Genomic DNA, 13,204 nt, shown 5'->3' with positions numbered 1-13,204 from the left:
GTAGCACTTGCCTCAGGCCACAGGCACAGTGGTGAGCCAAATACTCCCCTGTTCGATTTATGGGAGGGTTTCAATATTGTGAATGGGGTTTCCAATTAGAAGTTATGGAATACTGGCCTGTCCAACCCTCACAGCATGGAGGTGGGCTTCCATGTGGCATTGGATATTCAAGGGCCGTTGAGTGGCAAGTCGTAAATTACAATTGTGTACCCATTTCTATTTCTCCAATTACAGCACCTCCTGTAACGACAATTGTACATATAATAATTTTTTTCTTTATGAATTTAGATAAATTAATGTAAACAATGTTTTGAACTTTTTTTTTTGGTTCGTATTGTTAGGTTAAAGAGACTGTGAGCAACTTTTGAAATTAATATTATTATTTATGTTAGATTTCAAATAATGTGGTAATCAAAGGAAAGTGTATTTAATGTTAAAACTATTGTAAGATGTGAAAATTGTAATTTATACACTTGGTCCATACGTAGGTAATGCATTAGGATATGTGTAGTAGAAAACCTGTGGTGAATACCCTACCTGTAGGGGAGCGGGAAAAGGTGGAGGCAGGCGAGGCGGGAAAACACACACTGGCGCGGTTCGGCACAACGGGCACAGTATAACAGTGGGAGGCGAGCAACAGCCGGAAGTACACGTACTGTACCGAGGAGGCTACCCAGGAAAAGTGAATTCCATTGAGCCTCGGATGAACCGATTCCGACGACTACTTGGCATGGCTATATTCTGAGGCACAAAATTGGAAAGATTACGACGCTAAGAAGATGGAAAGTGCCGACGTAGTGTGAGCCTTGGCCGTGCTTGTATGTGTGCCGTGCTGCCCGCTATCTCGCTGCCTGCCATCCGCCGCACCGACTTGCACAGGTCAAACATTTATTTCATCTTTAGAAGTGTATCTGTGTGGACCAGTGTCGAAAATGTTTCTGACTGTTCAATAATAACGTGACTTTTACCAGAATTGCCTTAGCCGTGACTTATCCTGATCACTGACCTAGACAGGATCCTTACCTCGTATTGTGCAACCCGAGTATCCTGAACTGAAAGTTTAATGTTAGTGTCAACGAAAATTATCAGCAGATTAATCTATGCTATAAAGAAGTCTAAAATCCTATGTGTTATTGCAAATGTTGAGAAAGAACAAAAGTATGACTAAATTGGAAGAGAGTTTTTTGAATTGAGTTAGCGATGTTATTTAATTAATTTGAGATAGAAATAATGACAGTTAAATTTTTCAGAAGTAAGATAAAAGAGTAGTTATCCATAGATTGATAATTTTGAGTGTTAATTTGCCTTCAGTACTTAATAGTTTCAGTATAACGACCATCACAGTTTCAGGACCCCCCCCCTTTCTCTTGTCCATTCTTTCAAACCTTGAAGTGTACTGATCAGATTTGACCAGTAAAGCTAAATTCTATATTAATCCTAAGTGTATTAGTGTTTTTCCATCATTAATAGTGATATTGTGTGTGTACTTTCAAGATTGTGCCCGATTTCAGTCTGCTCAACATACAAAATGCAGTTCGTAGTAATCATTACTGTGTGGTGTTGTGTAAATTTAGCTCGTCCAAAGTAGTACAAAAAGGGAGAAAACTTTAGTTCAGTGGATTTTTACGGTTCCAAACTTTGCCATATAACGCATCATTACTATGTGTTACTATGCTTGTACATGCACCCACTTGTACAAGGAAAAACTCACTCATTGCCTAATTAGGCTGGCGACCGAATTGTTAATTATAGGTGACATCTACTGTGTGTACTTCTTGTCCATGCGAAAGAATAATTATACTTTACATTTGTTTGATGCATCACTGTAGTTATTGACTGAGAATAAGTCCGATCTTGGTTCTATTAGGTACGCGCGGTCAACTTTTGTACAAAAATCCTTGTTTATAAGGTGAAGCCCGTGAACTTATTACAGTACGTACAGTACGTACGTCCGAGAAGGGCGGTAGCGTTACAAGTGGCTTCCCGGTGACAGGACATCCAGCTGTTGTCAGTTACAAATTAATGTAAATACCGAACAGTGGATGTTCAGTGGCACGAATTGCAATAGAAGTCAGTAAAATAAACTGCAGTGTGAGTCAAGTATAATAGTGTGGTATAGTTGGCATTCAATATCGACAGGAACGTAGGCAGGGTAGATGCGCCAAGTGAAATGGAGAATGCGGCTGGCAATAGCCGGAGTTTACGCGGCCAAATAACAGATGTCGTTAGCGGAAGACAATTGGCGTACTTACAATACCACGAACACGTCAATGAACAGATTGAAAGGTTGAGATCGCCTCGAACACAGCAAGGGACAAAACAGGAAGCAGAGGGCGACTTTGTAGATGGTAGTGGGTATGTGAATGAATCCACTGACATGTTTGATTCTCCACAGATAAAGAAAGAACCGAAAGAAACTTTTGAAATAGGATCGGAACACACCGATTCCGTAGAACAAAACAGTGTGAAAATTTTAAGCATAAACGATTTATTTGAACAATTAACCAAACAAATCAAAACACAGAATGAGCAGCTTAAAACGCACGTTGACGAGCAACTCAAAATACAGGGAAGTCAGCTCAAAACACAGAATGAACAGCTTAAAACACACGTTGACGAGCAACTCAAAACACAGATGGATCAAATTAAAGCACAGGTTGAAGGACAGGGAATTAAAATTAGTAAACAAATAGAACAGGTAGAACAAAAAGTGGGTAATTTAAGTTCTGTGGTAAATACACTGAAACTTGAAATTGTTACCATTAACAAAAATATGGATGCTATGCAGGAGGAAATTGGAAACATTAATAGTAGGTTCGATGTTGAAATTCTCAACATCCAAGAGAAAGTAGAACCTCTGGTTGAAACTAAGGTAGACGAAAACGTTTTCGGTCTCAAAACTGAGATCGTAAACGAATGTCAACACAGGATATCACAATTGAAAAAGGTAGTTTTAGACACTGAAAGGGATTTAAGTAAAAAAGTATCCGGATGTGTTCAAAATTGTGAACAAAATACTACGAAAATTCAAGGCAGAATTTTCGATCTGGAGAGCAAAATTAAAGATAGGCCTGGTGTTGTCTGTAATGGCACACCAATTACGAAGCTGTTAGAAGGCGAGGAACGCTTTGATCCAGCCAAGAAACATAACGGGTGGCATCCGTTAGATTTTATTAAAAATTGCGAGAGAGTATTTCCTGAGCACTTGTCTGATCATGAAAAGATAAACGTTGTAATTAGCGCCTTAGCAGGTGATGCTAAGCGCTGGGGAATAAATTTAAATACCGAACGAATGACGTTCGAAGAATTTAGGCAAAGATTTACGGAAGAATATTGGTCTGAACAAAAGCAGGACCATTTATGGCGGGAGTTCATCATGGCCAAACAGCATGATAACAGGGGCAGGAATTCTTTGAAAGATTTCTGCGAGCATTGGTACCGGAAATTGACGCATTTAAGAGGTCGAAGATCAGATTCAGAAATTATCTGGGAGCTATATAAAAAGCTTCCGGAGGATTCAAAGAGGTATGTAGGAAGCAATCATCGCAGCTTCCAAGCATTTCTTGAAAGAGTCGAAGACGAGGATCATTGGCGCGAAAGTCGTGACAATTATCAAAATTTTGGTAACCGTAATAACCGAAACAATGACGAAAGAAATGACGGCGATGGATTTCGCGTCAATATAATACAGAGAGGAAGAGGCAGAGGAAGAGGCAGAGGAAATAATCCAGGTCGCGGTAGAGGGTATACCGCGCAAAATAATAACGATGCGGGAAACTAATTTCCGCGAACGTTGCGGGCCAAACGGAAGCGGACAACATATACCGGCCCCGATTTAAGAAAAGATATCGGACCGACCGTAATGTAATGAGACAGGCTAGGGACGGACATGGAACGCCGCAAAGTGTTGTGGCGAAACAAGCGTCAGGTGCGAGCCAGAATGAGTCATCTCTGCCGCACAGAGCGCTACATGTTAACAGGCGAGTGGAGCATCAGAGGGCAACGGCCCAGCCTAGCAGAACATCTGTTCGGAAAGAAGCCGCTAGCAATACGGCAGCAGTAGGTACGAACGTAGCTGTAAGAGCTGAGGAAAATTTTACGAGTGATAATTCCGTGGCAAAGGAAACAACAAATGAAACTGTGCATACACAGAGAGGTGCGGTTAGCAGTGTTTGCAATGAGATGAAAGGCGAGGATGAATTAGCAGAAGTAACTGATTGGCGTGTGCAGATCGACGATCTGTACAAGGGCCTAGAGCAATGTGAGTGGGAGGATTTTAAAAGGGAGTATGAGGCGAATAGATTAGTTGGTGGAAAGAGAGATAGTAGGGACCTCCATAAAGTGACGTGGCCCAAATTTGAAGAGGGGAGAATAAATAGCGCCGCGCAAAGTACGCGTGCTGCCGATAGGAGGAAGGTTAATGATAGGAAGGATTTGGAGGATGAAATCCTCAGCATTGAAGAAGAAATAACTTCTGCTAACAGTCCGCCAATAGTACAAGCTGCTACCGAGAGGCACCGTGGAGAAGAGGTAGATGATTACATGAAAGTAATTAAAGTCCACGAGGATTACACTAAATATGAAGTCACAGTAGATGTAAATAAAGCTGATGATGAGGCCGTTTTGCCAAAAGGGGAGATTGAATTGAAATCCAAGCCTGACGACAATACAGAGGAAGAACTTAGTGCCTGTCTCAGAAAACCTTTTATGTTAGAACCTGAAAGCGATCCGGAATGGTCGGATTCCGACGATAGTTCAGATGATGAAAGATACGCAAATGCAGACGAAAATGAATGTACTAACGCCCCCAATTGTGCAAAAGTAGCGTGCTTAAGTGAATCTGATGTTGAGGAAGAGAGTAGTGGTGATTCTAATGAAGATGAATTTTCAGGTGTAAAGGAAAATGAATATACTTTTACTGAAAGAGGGTATGAGAAAATCAGTGAAAATAAAGGGGATGCAGTTAATTGCGATATTGTACCTAACGATGACGACGTATCACAACAAAATCCAGATGTTGAGACTGAACAAAGGAAGAAAGAGCCACCGGACGACTCAGTGTTTATTTTGCAAAGAGTTCAAGTAAGCAAAGACTTTGGACTCCAGAAACTGAAAAAGCCGCCAGATATAAATGGTTCACAGGTCAGGAACGTATCTTGGGGCGATGTCACAGTCGACCAAGGTGCGTTGCAGAAAAAGACAGGAAGGGGCATGGTTTAGAGTCTGGGGCAGATTTATATCGGATTTTGAGAATGTCATGAACACATTACATCATGAAACTACTGGATTTCCACCGGAAGAAATTTTGTTAGGCAGAAGTAGTAAAAGTTTAATTGAAGAAAAACTAAAGTTTCCACCTTGTACAAGTTTGGGATTGGATCAAAAGAAAGAATTGGTGATAAAAAGGGCAAAGCAAAAAGCTGAATCTACACTCCTGGAAATTGAAATAAGAACACCGTGAATTCATTGTCCCAGGAAGGGGAAACTTTATTGACACATTTCTGGGGTCAGATACATCACATGATCACACTGACAGAACCACAGGCACATAGACACAGGCAACAGAGCATGCACAATGTCGGCACTAGTACAGTGTATATCTACCTTTCGCAGCAATGCAGGCTGCTATTCTCCCATGGAGACGATCGTAGAGATGCTGGATGTAGTCCTGTGGAACGGCTTGCCATCCCATTTCCACCTGGCGCCTCAGTTGGACCAGCGTTCGTGCTGGACATGCAGACCGCGTGAGACGACGCTTCATCCAGTCCCAAACATGCTCAATGGGGGACAGATCCGGAGATCTTGCTGGCCAGGGTAGTTGACTTACACCTTCTAGAGCACGTTGGGTGGCACGGGATACATGCGGACGTGCATTGTCCTGTTGGAACAGCAAGTTCCCTTGCCGGTCTAGGAATGGTAGAACGATGGGTTCGATGACGGTTAAGATGTACCGTGCACTATTCAGTGTCCCCTCGACGATCACCAGTGGTGTACGGCCAGTGTAGGAGATCGCTCCCCACACCATGATGCTGGGTGTTGGCCCTGTGTGCCTCGGTCGTATGCAGTCCTGATTGTGGCGCTCACCTGCACGGCGCCAAACACGCATACGACCATCATTGGCACCAAGGCAGAACCGACTCTCATCGCTGAAGACGACACGTCTCCATTCGTCCCTCCATTCACGCCTGTCGCGACACCACTGGAGGCGGGCTGCACGATGTTGGGGCGTGAGCGGAAGACGGCCTAACGGTGTGCGGGACCGTAGCCCAGCTTCATGGAGACGGTTGCGAATAGTCCTCGCCGATACCCCAGGAGCAACAGTGTCCCTAATTTGCTGGGAAGTGGTGGTGCGGTCCCGTACGGCACTGCGTAGGATCCTACGGTCTTGGCGTGCATCCGTGCGTCGCTGCGGTCCGGTCCCAGGTCGACGGGCACGTGCACCTTCCGCCGACCACTGGCGACAACATCGATGTACTGTGGAGACCTCACGCCCCACGTGTTGAGCAATACGGCGGTACGTCCACCCGGCCTCCCGCATGCCCACTATACGCCCTCGCTCAAAGTCCGTCAACTGCACATACGGTTCACGTCCACGCTGTCGCGGCATGCTACCGGTGTTAAAGACTGCGATGGAGCTCCGTATGCCACGGCAAACTGGCTGACACTGACGGCGGCGGTGCACAAATGCTGCGCAGCTAGCGCCATTCGACGGCCAACACCGCGGTTCCTGGTGTGTCCACTGTGCCGTGCGTGTGATCATTGCTTTTACAGCCCTCTCGCAGTGTCCGGAGCAAGTATGGTGGGTCTGACACACCGGTGTCAATGTGTTCTTTTTTCCATTTCCAGGAGTGTAGATTTAAAAGACACAATAAAAATTTAAAAGTTTCAAAATTTAAAATTGGAGATTATGTTCTTTTAAAAACCCACGAAAAGTCTAGTGAACTAAAGCATGAAATTTCAAAATTTAAATATATTTATAATGGACCATATATAATACAGAATATTCCACATGACAATGCTTACTACCTGGTCTACCCAAAATCCAAAAGACCTTTAGGTGTAAGAAATATTGTGGACCTGAAACTGTATGTTCCTAGGAACGAGTAAATGTGCTGTATCTTATGCTGAACCCAAGTTATTCTAAATGCAACTAATCTTTGTAAATGTCTGTATGCCCGTGAAAGTGTGCTAATGTAGTTATGTGAGTTTCAGATTACCAATTGTACTGTAACTGTAAAAATGTATGGAGAAAAGGACTGAAAAGAGAGGATAAATGCTATCAGCCAGATAAAAGATGGGACTGTCAAAAATGAAAATGGGCAGTGTATGAACCATAATACGAAGGACTGCCAAATACCAATGAGGGCAGATAAATAGTCGATGGAAAATTGTAAATGTGATCCAGGAGATGTGACAATATGAAGTAAAAAGGACTGCCCAAATCCGCATAATAGGCAGCAAATATGTGTAGTTAATTTTCAGAAAATATGTGTGTGTGTTTTGTTTAGTAAGTAAGGAAATGGACTGCTATTCAAAGCAAGCAGCGACAAATTATCTTATAGCGTATACAAAATATGCAATGGTTTTTGTAGTTATATGTTTGTATTCCAGAATTTTAAATTATTTCTTTGAGAAATTTAGAAAAAATGATTAAATTGCTATTTTAGTAATGTTATGATGGGAAGTTGGACTGTGCACAAGGCACTTGAGTAAATGACAAGTAATTATTCTTGATGCATTAAAAAAGTGTAAACCTATATACAGTGAGTAAAAGGAAATATGTAGTGTAAATCTTTTTGGACATTTAAGTACAGATTCAGAACCACTGTATAATTGTAAGATTTAGTGCTCCCATAAAATTTGGACTTAAGAAAATTTTCTGGAAACAGGGGCATGTGTAACGACAATTGTACATATAATAATTTTTTCTTTATGAATTTAGATAAATTAATGTAAACAATGTTTTGACTTTTTTTTGGTTCGTATTGTTAGGTTAAAGAGACTGTGAGCAACTTTTGAAATTAATATTATTATTTATGTTAGATTTCAAATAATGTGGTAATCAAAGGAAAGTGTATTTAATGTTAAAACTATTGTAAGATGTGAAAATTGTAATTTATACACTTGGTCCATACGTAGGTAATGCATTAGGATATGTGTAGTAGAAAACCTGTGGTGAATACCCTACCTGTAGGGGAGCGGGAAAAGGTGGAGGCAGGCGAGGCGGGAAAACGCACACTGGCGCGGTTTGGCACAACGGGCACAGTATAACAGTGGGAGGCGAGCAACAGCCGGAAGTACACGTACTGTACCGAGGAGGCTACCCAGGAAAAGTGGATTCCATTGAGCCTCGGATGAACCGATTCCGACGACTACTTGGCATGGCTATATTCTGAGGCACAAAATTGGAAAGATTACGACGCTAAGGAGATGGAAAGTGCCGACGTAGTGTGAGCCTTGGCCGTGCTTGTATGTGTGCCGTGCTGCCCGCTATCTCGCTGCCTGCCATCCGCCGCACCGACTTGCACAGGTCAAACATTTATTTCATCTTTAGAAGTGTATCTGTGTGGACCAGTGTCGAAAATGTTTCTGACTGTTCAATAATAACGTGACTTTTACCAGAATTGCCTTAGCCGTGACTTATCCTGATCACTGACCTAGACAGGATCCTTACCTCGTATTGTGCAACCCGAGTATCCTGAACTGAAAGTTTAATGTTAGTGTCAACGAAAATTATCAGCAGATTAATCTATGCTATAAAGAAGTCTAAAATCCTATGTGTTATTGCAAATGTTGAGAAAGAACAAAAGTATGACTAAATTGGAAGAGAGTTTTTTGAATTGAGTTAGCGATGTTATTTAATTAATTTGAGATAGAAATAATGACAGTTAAATTATTCAGAAGTAAGAAAAAAGAGTAGTTATCCATAGATTGATAATTTTGAGTGTTAATTTGCCTTCAGTACTTAATAGTTTCAGTATAACGACCATCACAGTTTCAGGACCCCCCCCCCTTTCTCTTGTCCATTCTTTCAAACCTTGAAGTGTACTGATCAGATTTGACCAGTAAAGCTAAATTCTATATTAATCCTAAGTGTATTAGTGTTTTTCCATCATTAATAGTGATATTGTGTGTGTACTTTCAAGATTGTGCCCGATTTCAGTCTGCTCAACATACAAAATGCAGTTCGTAGTAATCATTACTGTGTGGTGTTGTGTAAATTTAGCTCGTCCAAAGTAGTACAAAAAGGGAGAAAACTTTAGTTCAGTGGATTTTTACGGTTCCAAACTTTGCCATATAACGCATCATTACTACGTGTTACTATGCTTGTACATGCACCCACTTGTACAAGGAAAAACTCACTCATTGCCTAAGTAGGCTGGCGACCGAATTGTTAATTATAGGTGACATCTACTGTGTGTACTTCTTGTCCATGCGAAAGAATAATTATACTTTACATTTGTTTGATGCATCGCTGTAGTTATTGACTGAGAATAAGTCCGATCTTGCTTCTATTAGGTACGTGCGGTCAACTTTTGTACTAAAATCCTTGTTTATAAGGTGAAGCCCGTGAACTTATTACAGTACAGGCTTTATAGAGCTAACGTACGTCCAAGAAGGGCGGTAGCGTTACACTCCTGTGACAAAGCGGAGAAAACGCTTCAGACAAAACGTATGTTGATTTTGCCATAGAATCGTAATCTGCAATAAAAAATGGTGGATTCCCATTGAAGATTTCAAAGTTGCCCCTCCACCACCCACACACCGGGTGGGAAGGGAGGTCGAGTGTGGCATCACTGAACGTCCCACTTCACATCAAACAAATTGGAATCATAGCTTTTTTGACTCAATGTGCAGTTATCGAAATGTTTCAAAGACTGCAGTTTAAATGAACATCCTGCACATAAATAAAATTGAATAGTGCAGAGCATACTACAGTTACATGAATAAGAAAGAACCAGAATCTATTACAAAAGCGAAAGTGGGAAGGAGATACTTGCATGTAGCAGGAAATGAACTCATTTTCTTCGACACCTTTTTTTTTATTTGTGTTAAAAGCATTGCGTACATAATAGACAAGAAAAGAGAAACAGACCAACTACACAACATTAATGCTACAAATGTGAGATAGAGACATATATATATATATATATTTTTTTTTTGATCATCAGTCTGCTGACTGGTTTGATGCGGCCCGCCACGAATTCCTTTCCTGTGCTAACCTCTTCATCTCAGAGTAGCACTTGCAACCTAGTCCTCAATTATTTGATTGACGTATTCCAATCTCTGTCTTCCTCTATAGTTTTTGCCCTCTACAGCTCCCCTCTAGTACCATGGAAGTCATTCCCTCATGTCTTAGCATATGTCCTATCATCCTGTCCCTTCTCCTTATCAGTGTTTTCCACATATTCCTTTCCTCTCCGATTCTGCGTAGAACCTCCTCATTCCTTACCTTATCAGTCCACCTAATTTTCAACATTCGTCTATAGCACCACATCTCAAATGCTTCGATTCTCTTCTGTTCCGGTTTATAATATATATATTATATATATAATATATATATAAACATATTAAAAACACTAAATATAGTCAGATTCAAAATTAAGAATCTTGATGACATTCTCCCTGGCCTGCAATAGATCCTCCAACATACAGGAAGCTGGACACTGACGACAATGGCACAGGTGCTTGGTGGTTTCCTGCTTCCACATTTCCAAAAAAGTTGATGAATCACCTAGATGGTTCAATTTTGCCATGTTATCATTTGTTCTACACACCCGACTCCTTAGGTGGTGGCAATAATGCGATATCTGCATTTCTGGTTGTCCGCAGATTTTGTCATGCCATTGATGGTGATGCACTATCATTGACAAAAGTTTTTAGAAAGCTCTTCCTAGATTTCGGCCTAGTTAGGGAACGTTGATGTCCATGCAATGGGTGAGCAGCGTTTAATCCCACTTTACATCTCTCTGTGTTCGCAGCAAGTTACTGTCTTATATCTGTTGGAGCTTTCTCCACCATAGTTTGTAGGTAGGTGGTGTTGTCAAGGACCCCGATTTTATTCTACAAGTCTCGTTGAGGGCAACATCCACATGCCTGGCATGAACAGAACTGTAGCAGACAGGGCAGGCATAATCAGCGGTAGAATAACATAACGCAACTGTCCTTTTTCTGGATACTGTCACTTGAGCACCCCATCTCGTACTTGTGAACTTTCTGATGAAGTTATTGCAGACAGATAATTTTTGTTTTTTTTAGACAGTGCTTCCTAAATGTCAGAGATCCATCTTCATGCCACCCCATATGACTTTCAATTTGCTGTTAGCATCTTTGTTTCATAGATGAAAAGTGCATATTTGACATTTAGACAGATTCAGTTTCAGTTAATTATTTTGTAGTATGCAGCAAGAGTGGAAAAACATTTTTAGATGCCACTCAGCTGTTCCAAAATATTTGACTTGAGATATTAAGACCTGATGGTTAGCATAGATGAAGCTTTTGTGTTAAGAGGTTGTCACAAATCATTATGACAGATGTTAAACAAGGTTGGTGTTAAGACATTACCTTGGGGCAGACAGCTTTCTTGCATTCTCCATCTGCTTTTCTTGCTGTCCAGTTGACATAGAATCTACAATGCTGAAGGAGAGTTCCCATGAAGCTGGTAAAATCATAACCTCTCTCTCATTAATTGATATAGTTTGTGAAACATGATATTATGCTGCTCAGTATCATAAGATGCAGAGAGACCCATGAATACTGCTCACATAATCAAGCCCCTCTCAAATCCATCCTCGTTATTCTGTGCCAGATTGAGGATTTTTGCTGTTCAACTTTTATTTGCTCTATATCCAGCTTGTTGCGGGATCAGTGGCTTAGTAACAGCGCTCAGACAATTAAGCAACATTATTTCCGGGGTTCTATAAAGATGACACAAAGTAAATATAAGGCGAAAGTTCTCGCATCCAAAGCTGGTTTGTTGGATTTAAGTATGGCGATGTTCCTTGTCCTTTTCCAGATAATGGGAATATGCTACTGTGTTAGTCATTCTAGAATTGCAGTAGTCAACCCATAGTCACAGGCCCAAAATGCTTTAATGCTCTATGAATAAATCATAAAATCCTGGCGCCTTGCCAAATTTACACTTTTTAACACCAGCTTTCATGTATTCCAAAGCAAATTTAGTGGACAGCACATTTCTTCCTGGATGTTGCGCGGTCAACCCTATTTTTTCCTTTCTTCCTTCAGTTTTGCCATTCAGCAGCACCTGGTGGGCGACTTCATTTGGGGCAATGTTTGATCTTACTTTTGGTACAACAGGGTATTTACTGAGCTGTTTGAGCAGTTGATAAACTTCTCTCCTACTCCTAGGCATGTTGGTAATCTCTTTTATTTCAATCCATCAATTTTGTTTGGCTTTCAAAAATTCCTGGGGTAGTGTCTGCCCTGATTTTGCTGTATCCATATTTTATCGAACGTCATCAAATAGTCTAAGGTATTCTAGTAGTTTTGACGTCAATTCTTTGTTCATAATCGGAGTGGACATCTTACAGCAGCTTCTGGGGCTCAAAGCGCGAGAGGACCTCTTCACAGTGTCTACAAAACCATTATGAGGTCTTGTATGAGTTTGATGCTTAGTATTGCCTCATTCAGAGTTCCCACAAAGTCCCTCCAGTTGGCCTTCTTCAAGCTAAACCGCCTATGGAATGTGATCACCTGTGGTTTGATGGCTGCAAATACTTGAAACTAGATAAGCCTATGTTGGCTGCCAAGCGCAGGTGATGATACAGTCTTCACACACTGATGAGACACTGTGTCCTGGCCAAAAGCAGGTCAGTTTTATATCCCCTTTTCCAGCGGTCAGTGTTAAATGAAGTTGGTAACTTGCAGTCATGTAACAGAGTTAATCTTCTGGAATCAGCCCAGTCCAGTACCACCTCTTCATTTACATCACCATCCTTGTGTCCCCAAAGGCTAATGTGGCTGTTAAAGTCGCCCACAACGATGCGAGTGCGGTGATTTAAAAAATTCACTGGGGGACTGAGGTTAAACGTTTCATAAGGAGGCTTGTGGACAGTTGTTACTCTACAACCGCTTAGCTCTATTGTTAAGATTTCAATATCGTTCTCCTCTGTTAGAGAAATTGGTAGTACTGCTAGACTGGGCCTCACAAAAATGGCACTTTCTCTGACACCATAACACTTAT

This window comes from Schistocerca piceifrons, chromosome 5 (genome assembly GCF_021461385.2).
Source record: "Schistocerca piceifrons isolate TAMUIC-IGC-003096 chromosome 5, iqSchPice1.1, whole genome shotgun sequence".
Lineage (NCBI taxonomy): Eukaryota > Metazoa > Arthropoda > Insecta > Orthoptera > Acrididae > Schistocerca > Schistocerca piceifrons.
The sequence above is the reverse complement of the archived record's forward strand: the minus strand, read 5'-3'. Positions refer to the sequence as shown.